This window comes from Dermacentor silvarum, chromosome 4, assembly GCF_013339745.2.
Source record: "Dermacentor silvarum isolate Dsil-2018 chromosome 4, BIME_Dsil_1.4, whole genome shotgun sequence".
Classification (NCBI taxonomy): Eukaryota; Metazoa; Arthropoda; class Arachnida; order Ixodida; family Ixodidae; genus Dermacentor; species Dermacentor silvarum.
This window is the reverse complement of record NC_051157.2, coordinates 185913509-185920609: the sequence shown is the minus strand read 5'-3', so window position 1 is coordinate 185920609 and position 7101 is coordinate 185913509. Positions and strand designations below refer to the sequence as shown.

The 7101-nt window shown below is 43.2% G+C and overlaps 1 non-coding gene across 1 annotated transcript; it reads right to left on the bottom strand.

The window, feature by feature from the left end:
• Positions 1 to 5728: 5728 nt before the first annotated feature.
• Trnaa-cgc (transfer RNA alanine (anticodon CGC)) lies at positions 5729 to 5800 on the bottom strand. The gene has a single exon. It is a non-coding gene; the product is annotated as a tRNA-Ala (tRNA).
• Positions 5801 to 7101: the final 1301 nt, after the last annotated feature.

Below are 7101 nucleotides of genomic sequence, written 5' to 3'. Positions count from 1 at the left end.
TTTTGCTTGTTCGTACGCGGTATCTACAACAGAAGGAGCGCAAAAAATGAGATAGGAAGACAGATAAAAGTAATCTCTGCGGTGAGACTTCACATTGAGATTTTTGTACGTATCAAAGTGAATTATATGCTTTCAAATTTATCTTTCTGGAGGCCTGTTCAGAGATTATTACAGAATCCCGCTAGCCGAGTGCTGTCCTGCGCTTGTGAAGGGTGTATAAGTCATAAAAGGTAGACGTAATGTTTGAAAACGAGATATTCTCATTTAATCCTCAGGAACAGCAAAAACATAAACTCGCCAAACAATAAACACTAGAGTTTTGGCCTATACCACATACAAAAATATGACAGGCTTAGCTAAGCTGCTAAGTCATTTAAAGACCAAACGGAACAGTGGGCTCAGAACGGTGATTAAAATAGTGTAGCAGTTAAGGTCGGTCGTTGCAGAACTTAAAAGGGTAAATTTATTTTATTATTTGTTTATTTTTATTTTAGTACATACCCTTTAGGTCCAAGCAGAGGGGCAACAGAATACATACAAAAAAGAGGACAAATTAGGAACAAGCAAGTACGAAATTATACAATGTTTAGTCACACTGTGTCTGTAAACTGTCGTTCCAGTCTGATATTGTTCTGGAAAAAGAAGAAAATTTAAACGTATCAGTTCGAGCCTAATAGGGTGTTGGTGAGTCCGGATGATGTTGTCTTGTGTGCCGTGTTATTGCAGGTGCTATGTAAGTCGATGGTTTCATTTCAAGCCTGTTGTTGAGAAAGAGGGAAAGGAATTCACGCCTTAGCTGCAGTCGGCGTGATTCAAGAGTGGGTATGGAATATTCTGTTATAATTTTAGAGGGAGAGTCCAGTCTTGCGAATTTATGAAATATAAACCTAACTGCCGTTATAGATTATATGATCACCTCTGAAAACTGGCACAAGCTAGTCTAGAGGCACCGCGCATCTTATAGTGTGCAGAAAGCGATGCGTGCATGCCACGCGAAGTGCTAAACTATGCCAAAGGCCCTCATTAACCGGCTGACTTCTAAATGATTGATTAAATCATATCTTTTATTAGAATCAGATTGAGACGGTAACGATGATTGTGTGGTCCTTCTGCATCGTCTTGAGTGCGACTGCGAGGCAGGAAATTATAACTTTCGCTTAGTTGAAGGTATTGAGAACACCACCACCCCTTATGACCATTGCGGGGAAATAATTATTGGCTGGAAGGCTCCAAACACGGCGGCTACAAGTTTTCAGTGATTTGTGAATAGTTATAAAACAAAATTTTCCTCCGTGTTCTTGAAAACCGAATGCAAGAAGCCTTGTTATTGAATGAGAAATACATCCTGCACACTGAATTTTTATAGGGTCGATGTTTTGCTATGATCACCAAGTTACCAACAAGCCTTCTGTATGACTGTCATCAGCACTGTAGACTTTTTCTCTTCCACGGAGTTAATACCTGATCCCAGCCTCACGCTTCAATTGTTGCTTCATCGTCATCAAAACTGCATTCAGCCATAACGGCAATATAATTCTTCAATACGGCGACTTCGGTTATCTCATAGCAGTCCTTTGGTATCACATTTACATCCAGCTGGCATGCCCAGAACCATAATCCATTCAGTGGGAATCGGTGGTCCGTTGATCTCGCCGATAATCTGACAAGCCTGTTCAGAAGCCTGGCATCATCACCAGAACTGGCGGACAGCATCTCAGTGAGAGCTCATTGCCAGAAGGCAGCGAAGGTTTTGTTTTTGCGCGTGGCCCCTTCGGTGGACGCGAACGAGGCGATGTGTTAAACGTGTCTTAACTGCAAAGGTGAGGCGGTAGTGGTCGCATTTATGCTCTTTTGCCAGGCTTCGGTACGTGATAAAAGCATTTATAGCGCTGGCGCAGCAGATTTTGCATGAAGGGCTTCATTCAGATGTGGCAGGGTGAACTGCTGAGATAAGGAAACTTTCTTCGAGCGCAGTCCGTATTCGACAGGAGACCGGAGTGCAGAATAAATCTGTGTTTCGGAGAGGAAAGTAAAATTTAAATTAAGATTGGCCGGGGGAGAGCGTCCGACTCCCGCAATATCGCCTCTGTCCTTTAACCTTTGAGACTTGGGAAATGGTCGTCAAACTAATCTCAATTTTCTCATTTGAATTCTCAGGGCGTATCTGTTAGAGACTAGATGAGCAGCTCACACTTATCGAACCTTGTGTCACTTTATTAATCTCCGGTGCACATTGCATCCTTGTTTTTCGTCGTGGGTGGTGTGATCTGCAAGATGCATAGCTCCTGGGAGCGTCTGCTAGTCCTAGTGAGCTCATGACTAGTTTGCTGTAACACTGCTATTGGAAAAAAACGAGCTCCATAGGTTTTATTTATATCTACTAACTATGGTAAGCTGTTCTTGCTTGTTTAATTATTTGCCTTAGTTAGGCTTAATTTGCTGAAACCCACCTGATACTTTTGTTTTATTAGTGTTCTTGTTTTGTTTAGTTTTTTTTTGTTTTGTTTTTTGTACATAACTGACATAACTGCGGACCTGCTTCCACCGCGGACCATAGCGTCAACCCTCATAGTCTTACCAAGAATACCATATTTCTGCATAGATTTCACGTTCAGGGAAATTAAACAGGTTGTTTTTTTTTTTGTTCTAGAGAACGTATTACATAATGACTGTAGAGGGTTGTTCGAACTTCTCTTACACTAGCGAGAACTGAATGCACAGTGAGAATTGTTGCATAACATTCATTGCTCACCACAGCGTTCCTTCGCTACATTTAGTATTGATCCTATTCCGCATGCCGATAATGTATCACATTGCTTTCAAAAACACTGATCCCTGAGCCTAGATTATGATGAACATATTCGACAATGCTTTTATCTGCATCTGTTACACGTTGCACTATTTATATATATACGATTGAAACTGCTTGAAGCCAAGAAATTGTCTGAAAGGAACATTGCAAGAGGGCTTAACTATACCGTGGAAAACATTTATACATCTATACAACCATTGCAATCAACAGTCGTTGCAAAATGCGGTGAACTATCAGCAAGAAATTGCATTTAGTGTGCAAAAAAACGGCGTTCCGTTCGACGACCTTTCAATCAGAAGTACTTGAAAGCAGTACTTCTTTGTCAATTGTTTTGACAGAGTTTTATAGAGAAATATACTGAATGTCAGGCAGTACTGCGTAAGCAATTACCACGTGTTCTGTGCCAGAAGCTCGGAAGCTATTCGTGATAAAGTACTTGTAGTTAACAAGCATGCAATTGGTAACATTGTCGGCTTTAGCCAAACCGCGGGAGCTGAAGAGTCTTTTATTCCGGCATATAATTATTCATCTGATATTTTCCTGGAGGATAAGTTACTTATTAGCTAAGATTTATTAGCTCAGCAAAATCCTAAAGTAATTGCCTTCGCAGCCAGACCCTCTCAGTACGTGTCGGCCTCTCATATTTCTTCGAATTCAGGCCACTTCGACTGGCATTTCCGGACGTGCTCACAACCAAGTCTCGTCCGTGGCTGATCCGTTGCAGTTTACAAAGCGGAAAGTTATCTCCTCCAGCCGGACTGCTTCCGCAAATATCACGTGTCCGATTTTGTGTATCGGCTTACAAGTTCTTTCCCTAATCGGAAGTACATCATATTGCAAGTCGATACTACGAATCGTGATTTATTGGCTGTCTTTTTCGCCCTTCAATAAATGTAACCGAGACACCAGGAAATGATAACATATATATGCATATTGACCACAAGCAATCGGCAACGAGACGAACAATTCGAAAGGCCATGCTATCTCTAGAGCGACAAAAAACTGGGTGATTTACAAGGATTCATGATAAATAAAAACGTGCGCAAGAAACACGGACACAAAAGAGCAAGAAGTAGAGCACAAACGCCTTCTCAGCCATATTAAGTGTATTTAACGGTAGGAACGGCACTTACCAGTCGTGAATCAGTTTCACTTAACCTTAACATCCGGAAGCCTGTATAATGCGCCACCGTAGAACTGCATGAAGCCATCGTAGCCAAGTTGGATATCTACCAGGCTACAGAATTGTTGGAGCACTAAGAAGTATCCGCTGTTTTCTGCTTATACTAAAAATTGTTTGGATCTGAGTTGTAGAAAAACTTAAGAGCAGAAATGCGAAGCAAATTGGAGTTTTAACAGTATTAAAAAAACAAAAAAAAAACGAACAAACTGTCAGCCTTTCTACTAGGGTGGAGATACAAGAGCAGCGAAGCTGTACTATGGTGGGAATTATGTATTTCCAATTATGACTATTACGATGTGATGGCGTAATTGGTTATTTTGAACTATTAAAGAATAAGAAGTATATATGATCCGGTGGTTTTCATTTATTTAGTGACCACAGGGACCATGGCCTTATGGTCGCTACGGTACACCGCCATAGGGTGTACGGCAAAGGTTGGCACGTTCTTCATAAACACGTCACCAACGCCGCACGCGTTCGGTACAAACGCGGGAAAAACGCCGCCACCGTCGACAGCAGTTCTGCGCGTTGTTTGTGTTGTGTGACCGCACACAACCGCTGTCAAAACGCTGGCGTGAGCAAGCGCACTAGCAGCAGCGAGCAAAGGTTCATGCGGTCTATCGCTTCTACGGAAACTGATCGGCAAAAGCACAGCGCATACAAAGGTAGGAGCTGTGTTGCAGATAGCTTTCAAGATACAGTGCGTGCGACCGCCCGTCGCCGCGCACAGTACAGCGCGCGTCCCTCGCGCGCTTTCACGACCATCGAAGTCTGAGCCCTTAACAGCTGCGCTGTAAAAAACCGAAGAAACGAAGATCCATGCTGTGTGAAATTCCATGCTGTGTGAGAAATGTGTGAATGTTCTACGAAGCATCAGCAGGGCTTGCTAGTCTCGCTTTGGGTTACGTGACGTTTGGAGCCAATACGGATTCCATGGCCACACTTGCGGTACACAAGAGCCGTTTGTCCTTTGCTGGGCCAGGATATCTTTAAGTAATAATAACACTTGGCAAAGTGTTACAAGATAACACCAACAGTTCATGTAATGCGCGTAAATGTGTGTCACACATGCCCATATGTGTGATGGCAACGTCAAGGCGAAGGCACAACCACGGCGGCGTGACGGTGGTGCGCAACTGCCCGGGACAAGAACGACAGCACATCCGAAAGTTGCGCAGGGGTACCTTGGTGCGAATCCCATCCTCGGACGCGCGTTCGTTTTTATTGAAGAGGTCCCAGAGGACGAAAGAGAGATTACAGGTGCGAAGTGGCTTGAAGAGGCCAAAAAGTATTTTCATTAAAAGCCTCGCAATGAAAGAAAGGGACGCAAGAACAAAATAGTTGAAATATTCCGCAAATCTTACTTGTGAACATGCCACTTTGTGCTCAACAAGAATGCTAATTGGTCTATGTATCTACTATACCTACAATATATATAGTATATATTGTGATGTGGAAGAACGGCGCCGGGGCTCGGCTGCTTGCGCGAGGAGCCAAGTAGAGGAAGCGGAGGTGGGCAAATAATAGAACAACTGGCCCACGAACGGGTGCTGTCTCTGTGTCTCCTTCATTGATTACAATGGCGTAGCCGGCAGGCTATCTCTGTATAGATGTATATCTATCATATCACAAGCCAACAAACAATGACACCAATGACAACATAGGGGAAATTACTTGTACTTACTTATTGAGAAAAGAAATGATAAATAAATAAAAATTGATGAAAAAGAACGCTCCGCAGGTGGGGAACGATCCCACGTCTTCGCATTGCGCGTGCGATGCTCTTACCATTGAGCTATCGCGGAGCCGTTTTCCCATCCACTTTCTGGAGTATTTATGTTTTATAACTAGAACTAACCCTGGGAGTGTTAGCCAGCGCCAGCACTCACAAACCTGGGCGTTGGGACACATATATATACTTATATATATTCACATTATAAACCATATAGAATAATGAGCTTTCTTGTTGGGCGCGACGTGGCGTTTTGATGTAACGCGATAATTTTGTGCGTTTTGACTCTATTCTAACAGGGACGCGTTACATGTTTGCACCCCTTGCATATTCTACGGCATTTACGAAACTGATGACAACCGCAGTGCCGCAACATAATTACATCAATGATGAAGTGAATGTATTTTTAGGGCGAATTTTTCTGTTTACAGTTTTATTGAAGTGACTTCAGTGTGAGCCGTTCGCTTTCAGAAAGCTGACTGCAGCCAAGCAACACCTTACAAACCAGGAAATCGCAGCATGAGGTGCCAGTGTCCGCGGCGAAGGCTTGAATACAAACTGAAAGAAAGCTTTATTGTCAAAGTGGAGGTACTTTTGTGAAAGCATCAGAAGCTAGTCACTATTAACCTAATCAAGCAACACAGAACAGCTCATATGAATGTGTAGTAATGCCGCATTAGTGAATAAACTGCGAGAAACGTAACGTACAAAAAGTAACAACATACTTTCGTACTTAATTTACAGTTTACTACACGAATTCATCTCCTCCTGTAGCATATATTTGTTTTGGTCGAGTAGTTCCTTATCTACTTGCGCACAATTCTATTGAGGCGTTCATGATGTTCGCTTCACTTAAACGCTGGCACTTGTATGTAACAACTATTGACGGACCAATCAACTTATAAGACTCACGCGATAAAGCACCGAAGCTCTAAGAGAACTTGGGCCCGCCAATGACAGCGCTGCAGCAAGAGTTAGAAACCTCCTTTCAACTGAGGCAAAGGCAGAGGCTTTCTCCAGATTTTTAACTGAACAAGAATGCAGACAACTCGCCCGTTGTCTTACCACCGCAGATCGACACACCAGAAGCTTCGTCGTGGTGGCTCGGATCCCCAAGATTCCTTTCCGATTCATTGGTTAGGCTGTGGGTTCTAACTTTAGCTCCCGGCCGTTCTTCTAAGCTCCTCCCAAGATATCATGGGCCTTACCGTGATTGCGCAAACTTCCCCCGTGAACTATGTCGTAGAGTCTGTGTCGCCGTCTTTTGATCAGCGCCGTCGCGGTCGTGAAACTGTTCACGTAGATCGCTCAAGCCTTTCTATGATCCCTCTATGTTACCTTATGGTTAGATCGCCAGGATGGCGTCTTTTTCTC